Source organism: Sorex araneus, chromosome 1 (assembly GCF_027595985.1).
Source record: "Sorex araneus isolate mSorAra2 chromosome 1, mSorAra2.pri, whole genome shotgun sequence".
NCBI classification, from domain to species: Eukaryota; Metazoa; Chordata; class Mammalia; order Eulipotyphla; family Soricidae; genus Sorex; species Sorex araneus.
Window position 1 is genome coordinate 199,129,663 of NC_073302.1, and position 12,242 is coordinate 199,141,904.

At 44.9% G+C, this 12,242-nt stretch overlaps 1 protein-coding gene across 2 annotated transcripts in view; it reads right to left on the minus strand.

Annotated features, from left to right (window-relative positions):
- The window catches only part of FBXO25 (F-box protein 25), a 36,148-nt gene extending 26,474 nt beyond the window's left edge, over positions 1-9,674 (minus strand). For both annotated transcript variants that reach the window (XM_004620504.2, XM_004620505.2), the window contains exon 1: positions 9,582-9,674. The gene's annotated coding sequence lies outside the window, so the exon portion shown is untranslated. The remainder of the gene's footprint in view (positions 1-9,581) is intronic.
- Positions 9,675-12,242: the final 2,568 nt, after the last annotated feature.

Below are 12,242 nucleotides of genomic sequence, written 5' to 3' on the forward strand. Positions count from 1 at the left end.
ATGAACACCGATGCGAAGATCCTCAACAAAATACTAGCAAATAGGATCCAACAACTCATCAAAAAGATCATACATCACGACCAAGTGGGATTCATCCCGGGGATGCAAGGACGGTTTAACATTCAGAAATCAATCAACATAATCCAGCATATCAACAAAAGTAAAGATAAAAACCATATGATCATATCAATAGATGCAGAGAAAGCATTTGACAAGATCGAACATCCTTTCATGATGAAAACCCTCGCCAAAATGGGGTTTGGAGGAACTTTCCTCAAGATAGTCGAAGCCATCTATCACAAGCCTACGGCAAGCATTATCCTCAGTGGGGAAAAACTAAGGGCCTTTCCTCTGAGATCAGGCACAAGACAAGGATGCCCACTCTCACCACTCCTCTTCAATATAGTACTGGAAGTACTTGTGATAGCTATTAGACAAGAAAAAGAGATTAAGGGCATCCAGATAGGAAAGGAAGAAATCAAACTCTCACTATTTGCAGACGATATGATACTATATCTAGAGAAGCCTAAAGCCTCTACTAAGAAACTCTTAGAAACAATAGACTTATACAGTAAAGTTGCAGGCTACAAAATCAATACCCAAAAATCCATGGCCTTCATATATGCAAACAATGAGGCAGAGGAAAGGGACATGAAAAAAGCAATCCCATTCACAATTGTGCCCCAGAAAATCAAATACCTCGGAATCAGCTTAACCAAGGAAGTAAAAGACCTCTACAAAGAAAACTACAAAACGCTACTCCATGAAATCAAAGAGGACATGAGGAAATGGAAACATATACCCTGCTCGTGGATAGGGAGAATCAATGTTGTCAAAATGGCAATACTCCCTAAAGCATTATACAGATTCAACGCGATCCCTATAAGGATACCCATGACATTCTTCAAAGAAATGGATCAAGCAATCCTAAAATTCATATAGAACAACAAACGTCCAAGGATAGCTAAAAGAATTCTTGGGAAAAAGACAATGGGAGGCATCACCCTCCCCAACCTCAAACTTTACTACAAAGCAGTAACAATTAAAACAGCATGGTACTGGAACAAAGGCAGAGCTGTAGACCAATGGAACAGGGTGGAATATCCCTACACACAACCCCAAGTGTATGATCATCTAATCTTTGATAAGGGAGCAAGAGATGTGAAGTGGAGCAAGGAAAGCCTCTTTAACAAATGGTGCTGGCACAACTGGACAACCACATGCAAAAAAATGGGTTTAGACCTTGACCTGACACCATGCACAAAAGTCAGATAAAAATGGATTAAAGACTTCAACATTAGACCACAAACCATAAGGTACATTGAAGACAAGGTCGGCAAAACCCTCCAAGATATTGAAGATAAAGGTATCTTCAAAGGTGACACAGAACTAAGCAATCTAGTAATAACAGAGATCAACAAAAGGGACTACATTAAACTAGAAAGCTTCTGCACTGCGTAAGATACAGTGACCAGAATACAAAGACTATCCACAGAATGGGAAGGGATATTTACACAATACCCATCAGATAAGGGGTTGATATCAATGATATATAAAGCACTGGTTGAACTCTACAAGAAGAAAACATCCAACCCCATCAAAAAATGGGTGAAGAAATGAACAGAAACTTTACCAAGGAAGAAATACGAATGGCCAAAAGGCACATGAAAAAGTGCTCTACATCACTAATCATCAGAGAGATGCAGATCAAAACAACCATGAGATACCACCTCACACCACAGAGACTAGCACACATCCAAAAGAACAAAAGCAACCGCTGTTGGAGAGGATGTGGGGAGAAAGGGACCCTTCTACACTGCTGGTGGGAATGCCGACTGGTTCAGCCCTTCTGGAAAACAATATGGACGATTCTCAAAATATTAAATATTGAACTCTCATTTGACCCAGCAATACCACTGCTGGGAATATATCCCAGAGAGGCAAAAAAGTATAATCTAAACGACATCTGCACATGTATGTTCATCGCAGCACTGTTTACAATAGCCAGAATCTGGAAAAAACCCGAATGCCCCAGAACGGATGACTGATTGAGGAAACTTTGGTACATCTATACAATGGAATACTATGCAGCTGTTAGAAAAAAGGAGGTCATGAATTTTGTATTTAAGTGGATCGGCATGAAAAGTTTCATGCTGAGTGAAATGAGTCAGGAAGAGAGACAGACATAGAAAGATTGCACTCATCTATGGTATATAGAATAACAGAGTGGGAGACTAACACCCAAGAATTGTAGATATAAGTACCAGGAGGTTGACTCCATGGCTTGGAGGCTGGCCTCACATTCTGGGGAAAGGGCAACTCAGAGAAGGGATCACCAACCATAATGTAGTCGAAGGCCATGCGGGGGAAGGGAGTTGCGGGCTGAATGAGGGCTAGAGACTGAGCACAGTGGCCACTTAACACCTTTATTGCGGGCCGTAGCAGCAAAATAGAGAGAGAGAACAGAAGGGAATGCCCTGCCACAGTGGCAGTGTGGGGTGGGGGGGAGATGGAATTGGGGAGGGTGGGAGGGATGCTGAGTTTACTGGTGGTGGAGAATGGGCACTGGTGAAGGGATGGGTTCCCGAACTTTGTATGAGGGAAGTATAAGCACAAAAGTGTATAAATCTGTAACTCACGGTGATTCACTAATTAAAAATAAATAAATTAAAAATAAAAGAAGGGAAGAAAAACTGCAAAAACAAAAGGCTTTCCTCCAAAAAAAAAAAAAGCAGTGAAGGTAAAATGCTGAGTTGATCTGGGCTACCCTCAAGAACTAGGAGGAGTCAGGGAATTAAAAACAAAAAACAAAAACAACCAAAGATTAGTATTCCAGAGAAAACTCCCTTTACCCAAAATTAGAAGCAAATAATGTGAAACGTTCTTGTTCAGCCACTGAAGTGGTTCAATATGGTTAAGGTTCACAGTACGAGAGGCATGGGAGTAGCTAGAGGGGAGAATAAACACATTTTCAAACGAAAAGAGCTGGACTGTGATGTGGGCAACTATAGTTGAGTGCTGAACATGCATGTTAGGTCTGCCATGTGTATGGTGACAGGCAATTTATGAGATAACATGATTACAAATTATTATTGAAATAGCGAGACTTGCATTATTATCTTCATAAATCTTATGATTTACAGTTGCAGTGATAATACAGCACATAGTGCACTTGCCTTGCATGCAGCTGACCAGGGTTAAATCCCAGAACCCCAAGCCTGTCAGGACCCCCGTAAAGGTTTCCCTGATCTCCCCCTCCTTCCTCAAGACCATGGCCATCAGCCCCTCTACCTTTAACTTACTTAAGCTGTAAATACCATCTGAAAATATGGTGTACTTGATGTTTATGTTCCTCCAAGAGTATGGAATGTCTTGCTCAATTTCTGTATCCCAACTGAGCAACGCCTAATGCATAATAGGAGCAAAATAAACCCTGAATGGATGTCAGCAGAGATCCTTGACTCAAGAGAGAGCTGGGGAGCAGGACAGGAAAATAATCAGCACTCAGCAATCAAAGCCTCAGGAGTGCTAGGGTGGAGAGTAGAGTGGGGAGAGGGTCAATTAAAGTACATGAAGTGGCACATATGCTGCCAGAACCCATGTGCTGTTTGCGCCCACTCAGTAGAGCACATGTGGTGCCTTAGCACATGTGGCGCCTCTTGAGATGTGTACTTTTATGCTTTTGTGTCTAATGCTAGGATGTGTGTAGGGGCTCTCTCTGCCCCTGGAAAAGCCCGTGTTCTCTCGTGTTCTCTCTTGAGTGCATCTCTCTCTCTCTCTCTCTCTCTCTCTCTCTCTCTCTCTCTCTCTCTCTCTCTCTCTCTCTCTCTCTCTTTCTCCCCCTCCACACCTTAAAAATCCTTCAAACACAATCTATTTATTTAAAAAAATAAAGTACATGAAGAAACAATGACATTTAAAAGACAAGTGGACGAAGACAAACCAAGAAAGGAAACGGAAAAGGAAGAGAAAGTCAATAGTTCGTCTTGAGAACTGATTGACAGGGAGAAGATATAGAGTCAACATTGCAGGACTTGAAATGTATACACTGAGTTTAGCCACACAGACTGCTGATAACTCACCAAAACTAGTTTGGGTGGGCAAGGGAGAGAGCTCGACAGGCTGAACATACACTTGGCATGCAGGAGCCACAGTTCAATCTGGTGCACTCTGTAACCCCTGGAGCACTGCTAGGAGTGAATTACCAAGCACAGAGCTGAGAATAGCCCTGCAGGATCACTAGATGTGATAAAAAATTATCATAGAAAGTAGGTAATGTATTTTAATAACTGCATAAGAATTGAATTATTTCACTGATATCTTAGAGCACACAAGAGACCACAATACTCAAATGCCATCTCCCAAATATATTTATATTAATGAAAATGGGTTATTAAGTTGAAATTTATATCAATTTTAGATAGAGAAAACAATTCTGAAGGATATATATAAAACAAGTCCTCCACCACATTCTTGGTCAGTTTCATCCTAAGTATGATGAAATGACTTTCCGTTATGCGAAGAGGATCTAAGAATTAAAAAAAAAAAAAAGCAAAGTAAACCCCAAATCAAAAACCAAGAGGATATCAGAATCTTATTAAATGTGTAATCAAAATACATCTTTTCACACATTAATTAATGTTTTAGAAATTTTTACAAAGCACTGTTCACATCTCAGCACTGAATGAGCTTTATTTCATGGACTTGTTTTACAATACTATAGGCTCTCAAGTTCAAAAGCACTTCCATGTGCAGCCCACTCAAAGAACTAAGGTTGTCATCACATAGTATGCATCTACTTATTATTAATCTTCAGAAAACTTCAGACGTAAGCCAGAGAATGGGCCTATAAAAAGGGCAGGCTCATAGTGCATAATGCAGTAGATGATGCTCAAGGGCAAATTTTTTTTCATAAAAAAATATATAGAAAACTCATTTTGTGGGGGAGAGAGGTCACAGTGGTCAGTAATCAGGGCTTACTCTGTGCTCAGGCGTCTCTCCTGATGGGGCTCAAGGGACCACATGGGGTCCTCAGGCTCAAACACAGTTTGCCATGTGAAAGACAAGAGCCCCACATGCTGTACCATAGCTCCATCCCCAAGAAAAATTATTTTAGAACCCTGACATCTGCAAAAGGATTTCTCAATATCATACTGAAGCGGTAGAGTCAGAATTATGTGCTTAAAAAAAGAAATGAAAGGACGGGGCACTCGCTCAAAGGAGTGGAACACACATGTTGGGCATGAGTGAGGCCCTGAGTTTGACCCCTTGCACTGTACGTCTCCCCACTCAGTCCTGCCAGATGCCACCTGAGTACCGAGAGGTTCTTCACCACACGTGGGAACATCAACAGTGCTGTTTGTGGGTGATCTTCCTGGGCCTGTCGGATAGACTGAAAAGGAGCATGGAGACAGAAGGAACAGCTCGTTAGGGGACAGACCCTTCTCTGTACATGTCTCCTCTGCTAACTAGTTAAGAATTTGGTGACACAAAGACTGTGCTTCTCTGCTTCAGTACTATGCCCACTCTCCACTTGGCATCTTGATTCGGGATTCGCAGGCAATCCCTAGAGCACTTGGGCAGCATCTTTAGTCAAGACTCAGTTTGGTGTGTCCCACAGGGAATTCTTTCACAACTACGCAAACTCTACACGATTCATTTGTAGAGTTCATTCATTAATTCATTCACAACAACACCATGAGAAAGCACTGGAGTTTGGCTGAATTTCTCAACTGCTAAGTATTTTTATTCCCAAGGGCTGAAAGTAGTGAAATGCTTCTAAACAATCAGCCAAACAGTATCTTTTCAAATATCACCTTTTTTTGGGTGGGGCACGGGTGGCGCTTGGGGGCATAGTTGGTGATGATCAGAGATCACTCCTGCGAGTGCCTGGAGGCCCATATATGGTGCTAGGGGCTGCGCCATGGTCAGCCACATGCAGCAAACATCTTAATTCCCACACTATCTCTCTGGCCTAGATGTTTGTTTCAAGTCTTTGTTTTTAATTTCTGACAGAGGAAAATATTTGTTTCTCTGTGAATGTGTGTACTCTATTTGTCATATTGTACTTTTTGGACCATAATAGAGTTTTATTTTCAAAGTAAAATTCATGTGTTCATGAATTAAAGAGGAGATCCTAGAAATTGAGTTATTATAGGCAATAGCAAAAACAACACAAAACACCCCCTTCCCCAAATCCTCTGGGATAGGAGGAGAACAATTTGAAAGACTTGTGTCTCAAATTTTCAGGAGCCATAGCAGAGTGGAGAGGGTGCTTGCCTTGCATGGTGCTGACCTGTGTTCAATCAGCACTCCCTAAGGTTCCCTAAGCACCCCCAGGAGTGAATCCTGAGCACAGAGCCAGGAGTAATCTTGAGCTCGCTCTGCCAGGTGTGACCCAGAAATTAAAAAAAAAAAAATTCTCCCAACCGGAGGTATCAACTTGGTAAACCACAAAAAATGTTAGCAAAGTTTTGAAGTGATGACAACCCATAATTTTAATGGGAATTTATCTGTACTGACAATGAGAAAGAACTACTAGAGGTTTTGTTGGGCAGCTCTAAAAAACTATGCTCAGGGCTTACTCCTGGCTCTGTGCTCGGAGATCAACCTGGCAGGGCATGGGGGACCATATGGAGTGCCAGGGATAGGAGCTGGGTTGCCCTGTGCAAGGCAAGTGCTCTGCCTGCTGTTCTCTCTGGCCCAGAACTACTAGTATTTGTTTGTTTTTTTTTATATAAATTTCAATTACGTTACTTTGAAAATTTCAAATTTTTAAATATAAGGAGCAATTGCTGCTGGAGAGTTATTCCATACTTGCCTCATCTGTGCCTGAACAGCTGCGGCCATGGTTCGAGGCCCTGGCACCCCATGCACTGCCATTAGTGACCCCAAGCAGAGCGAGGAGTAAACCCTGAGCACCCCTAGGTATGGCCAAGCCTGCTCCAAAAGTAGAAAATTACTCCTGAAAGTTATTTAGTATGTATTCAGCAGAGAATCCACTTGCAATTCTATGTGCATTTTATGTCAAGGAACCACTACTGGACCTATTGGACAGCTTCCCTTCATCTCTTATTTATATGTAGGGCACTGGCGGGGTGAGGGTGGGTGGGAAGAGCAGGAGAAAGGGGGTCACAAGTTTACTTTGATGAAAAATCCAGGCATGAAACATCAGATCGTGAACTTTCTTTCAACAAACATGCTTTTGTTAACTAATGGCAACAGCAAACATTTAGTCGAGTTCAGTGGTGTCATGCATGAGTCAGGTGTATTATCTCACTTAATCTCCTAGTTAGACACTAGCCTACCAGATAGGAAACACTATTATTCCAGCTTGTAGTCCTAATGTTTTAGTAGGAATAGTTCTAATTCTAGACCTAATTGTAATGTTAATGTCTCTCCAAAAAGGAAGAGAAACTGAAGTAGTTTCTCTCACTCTCATGAAACATCTCTTCAGGGTTCTTCCTCCATCGCTGTTACTCCTCAACACCCTGTTAAAACTGACACAACTTTGAACACAGTTTAACCATAATAATAGATATCACCAGGCATGCTCTAAAGTCATCACCCATCTAAATAAACACTTGGCAAACATGACAGGAAACCAAACCGACACATTTTTAAGAATTACATGAATTGTGTTACCTATGTTCAAGCTAGGTGAAAAGGAAATGGAGTAACAGGTTTTAAGGACTTATGAGGCCTTCACTAAAAACAAAGTGCGAAGTGTAGAGCCAGAGCTAGAGTTATACACACTATAAACAAGCAAGGAAGTTAAAATGAAAACAATCATAAAATCGGTTCAGGATCAGAGAAAGGTTGGTAAAGAAATATTGTTGCCCTTTTTATTTCATGTTTTCCATTATAAATTCTGAAAAATGTTTTTCATGGAAGCTCATATTTTATAGAATAAGGTACAATGAGTGGTCCTCTATTTGAAAAGTGCTGGGCTTGTATATATATATATATATACATATATATATGTGTGTGTATGTATGTGTATAATTTTTTTGCCACACCCAGCTGTGTTCAGGGTTTACTCCTGGCGGGGCTCAGGGACCAAATGGAGTGTCGTGGATCAAATCTGGAAGGTGCACACCTTAACCCGCTGTACTACTGCTCCAGCTCACAATGTACTGGACTTTTAAAAATTGTTTTCCTTATATTAGAGTCAAACATGATCATGGCTCACAGTGAGGAGGGTGTTTGCCTTGCACTCCCACCTGAGCCCAATGCTGGGTAGTCCATATGGCCTCCTGAGCAACACCAGGAGGGACCCCTGGGCTGAGGGAGGAAGCACTGAGCACTACCGGGTGTGGCCCCAACAACAACAATATATGGTTCATAAGTTGCCAGGTTTTCATCTAAAAATGGCAAATCAAGGATCTCAACATCTGGCACACAGGCTTCCCATGCAGGAGGCCCAGGTTTGATCCATGGCACCACATGGTTCCCCAGCACAGCCCGGAGTGACTTTCAGCACTGAGCTGGAGGCAACTCAAGTAGGGCAGGGGGTCTACTATGCCCTCAAATTAAAATAATAATAATAAATATATGTATATATATAAAATGAATAAATGAGGGGAGGGGGCTGGAGACAGCGGGCACTGAGGATCGACCTCTTGCTTTGCACAGTCGATCCAGGTTAGATCTGGGATATCCCATACGTTCCCCCATGTCTGCCATGAGTGATCTCAGAGTTGATCCAGGAGAGTCAGGAGTAACCTCTGAGCATTGCTGGGTGTGGTCCCAAACCAAACCAAAACAAGACAAATTTTTGGGAATGGAGAATATGCAAAATAAATAAAGAAATAAAGAAATAAATAAGGTGGGGGGTTGGGGAGCGAAGAATCATAGAAAACCACCCTTCTCCGACGAGGCCTAAGGTAAAGGCCGGGAAGAGGCTAGGAAAGCGGGAGCACAGGCCGCGGTGGGCCCTGAGAGCAGCCTAGAGGAAGGACAGCGGCAGGGCCACAAGTGCCACTGCAGGAGCGAGGAGGGAGGAGGGTGAAGAGCGGCGCCCCGGCGGGCGCGGGGCGTGGGCGGGTGCCCGGAGACGCCAGGGCCCGGCGAGAGACGAGAGACGGGCGACCCCAGGGCGGGGGCGAGTGACACCCCGGAACACGGGCGGGGGCCGGGCGAGCCCGGACAGGGGCGACACCCGGGACAGGGCGGGGGCCGAGCGATCCCGGTGCAAGGCGGGGGCCGAGCGACCCTGGACAGAGGCGACACCCGGGACAGGGCGGGGCCGGGCGACCCCGGACAGGGGCGATACCCAGGGCAGGAGCGATACCCAGGACAGGGCGGGGCCGGCGACCCCGGCACAGGGGCGATACCCGGGGCAGGGCGGGGGCCGAGCGACCCCCGGACAGGGCGGGGGTCGGACACCGTGGACATGGTGGAGGCCGGGCGACCCCGGGACAGGGCGGGGGCCGGACACCCGCGGACACGGGCGGAGCAGGCCCCGTGGGCGGAGGGGCAGCGCGGCGGGGGCGGGCGTGGGCACCCGGAGGCCGCGGCGGGGTCGCGGGTGGGGTTGCAGGGGCGCAGCCCGGCCGCGGCGAGGCCGACCCCGTCCCTACCTGGCACGGACGCCGCCGTCCGCACCTGCAGCGCCGGGTCGCACCTGACACCCCGCGGGGATTATTGCCGGAAGCCGCCGCCGCCCCGCCCCGCCGGGAAGCCACGCCCCTCGCGCGCCGATTGGCTGCGCGGCTCCGCGTGGCCTTGTTGCTACCCGGGTCCGGGAGGCCGGCGGCGCGCATGCCCAGGTGAGCGCAGCCGCCAGCCGCGCCGCGCGCGCGTGCAGGGGAGGGAGAGGCGCGCCCTGAGCTTAGTTCAGGGCTGTAGATGACTCCAGTATGTTGTATTTCATGGCTCATTAGCATTCCGCTTGGATGGCTTTGGATTCTTTCTAGGGTTTTGTCATTAAAGTAATGCCTACCTGTAAACACGGATTTTTGTGTGTATTCATTCCTGCAGCTGTGTTTGCTTTTCATTAAGGATACGGTTGTGTTATAATGTAAGATGAGACCCCAGTACCACCAAAGGGGGCCCAGAAATAGTGTTAAATTTAGCAAATTCCCTGCAACCTCCGTAGAGTCAACGTAGCAGCAGACTTGGGGCTCACCTGTGAGCATTTGGCTCCCAGTCACCGCGTTTGATCTTTGTCAACAAAGCATCTGCTCCGCAGGATCCACCTTGACAGTATCCTCCTTGCAGCCCACAGCCCCTGCTTCAACCATGAAACCCCTCTGTCCAGGTGTACAAGGTCACAGAAATAGCGAAGCTGACACAGCCTAAGAACTGGTTCATTGTTCTATAACTAAAACATGAACTTTGGAGTTCAACACACTTGGGAACATCATCTGGATGCCCAGATATGCAGTAACTTAGTCTTCTGAGTCTTGTTCTCTCACCTGAAAGTGAAGATAGTGATAGCTTAGGCTATTGAGAATATTAAACATATTAATATGAATATCCATTTGCTCAGTAAACATGATTTACTTGGCGCCTTTCTTGCATGTTATATGCAATGAATCAATCAATATTGATTAGGCTATCTATAGCAGCTCATATGCATCTCTCTCTCTCTCTCTCTCTCTCTCTCTCTCTCTCTCTCTTTTTCCTTTTTGGGTCACAGCTGGCAATGCACAGGGGTCACTCCTGGCTCATGCACTCAGGAATTACCACTGGCTGTGCTCAGGGGACCATATGGGATGCTGGGATTCGAACTCGGCCCAAACACCCTACCCGCTGTGCTATCACTCCAGCCCCCCTCCCCGGGTATTTTTCAAAGATCTATGAAAATATCTTTAAAACTCATATCCAATAATACTCCTAATAGTTTTACTCATTGCAAAAAACTAGATAATATCTGTCTACAGAAAAATGGGTTCATAACTCAACCATTCAAGCTGTGGAACACTCACCATTGTGAAGCACAAATCAGTGACAGAGGGTACGTCATGCAAGAAGATTATCTCTCTGGAAGGACGTAGCAGGCACATAAAGTTTATACTTTCATCATGTGAAATTCTTTTGGGGTAGAAATCAATGCTGGCATCTCTTGCATGTTAGTGAGCCATTCTCCAGAGGAGGGTGGAGAAGCTCCAGTACAGTATCTGCTCATTTCCCTCGTGTGAGCACTCCAGGGATGACCATGGTTGAAGCTGCTTCCAACCACTTGCTTCTTGGGGCCACGTGATCCCACATAGCCCTAAGCCTGTACCTCCAAAATGGAGAGCTGTTTGCTTCCCACTTCTGTTTTGTTTTGCTTAATTTTGGAGTCACACTCCAGCCCTCAGGACTTATTCTAGCTCTTTTCTCAGGAATCATTCCTGGCAGTTTTTGAGGGACTATATGCAGTGCTGAGGATTCTAACCTAAGTTGGCTCCGTGCAAGGCAAGTACCTAAGTCCTTGTGCTATCTCTCTGCCCCCTGTTTCTTTCTTTCTGAATGAGAGTTCATCCAACATATTTTGGGAAGCATATTTATAAATGCCAGATTCCCCTGTTTGGGGGAATCTTCCAAGTTAGTGATAAGGATTACTAGTTGTACAAACAAGGACAACCTGCACACAGGATCCCAGGCACCAAGGCCACAATGAAACCTAGTAACGTTAAGCAGAAAAGCTGTTGATAAACGGCATGGGGTTTCTAAGTCATCCCGCCTGCAGAAATTTCTTTTTCTGATCGAACTAAAAAAATGAAAAAGTTGGAAGACAGTATTTTTTAACATATGTGGATTTTAGTAAATCATGATAGCAATGTGCTACATCATTTGGGAACATTAATTCTGCTGTGGTTATGAGCAATAGAATGCATTAATGTCTAATGTGCTGCTTTAACCATCCTTTCATCTGAGGAGAATGCATAAGTGAATGCAAATTTAACCTAGCTAAAAAGTAAAGTGGGCTTGAATAGGCAAGAATATAAACAAAGTGGTCCTTATCTCTTAGAAAAACTATTAAGGGCACTGAGGTTAGTAAAGAAACCAGAGCACAGGAATTTAGCCTCTGTATTCTGGAAGATCTTCGCTTCCTCTAAAATACTGAAAAAAAAAAAAAACACCTAAGGGGGCTGGAGCAAGAGCACAGTGGGTAGGACATTTGCCTTGCACACAGCCGACCCGGGTTCGATTCCCAGCATCCCATGTGGTCCCTCGAGCACCGCCAGGAGTAATTCCTGAGTGCAGAGGCAGGAGTAACTCCTGTGCATTTCCGGGTGTGACCCAAAAATAAA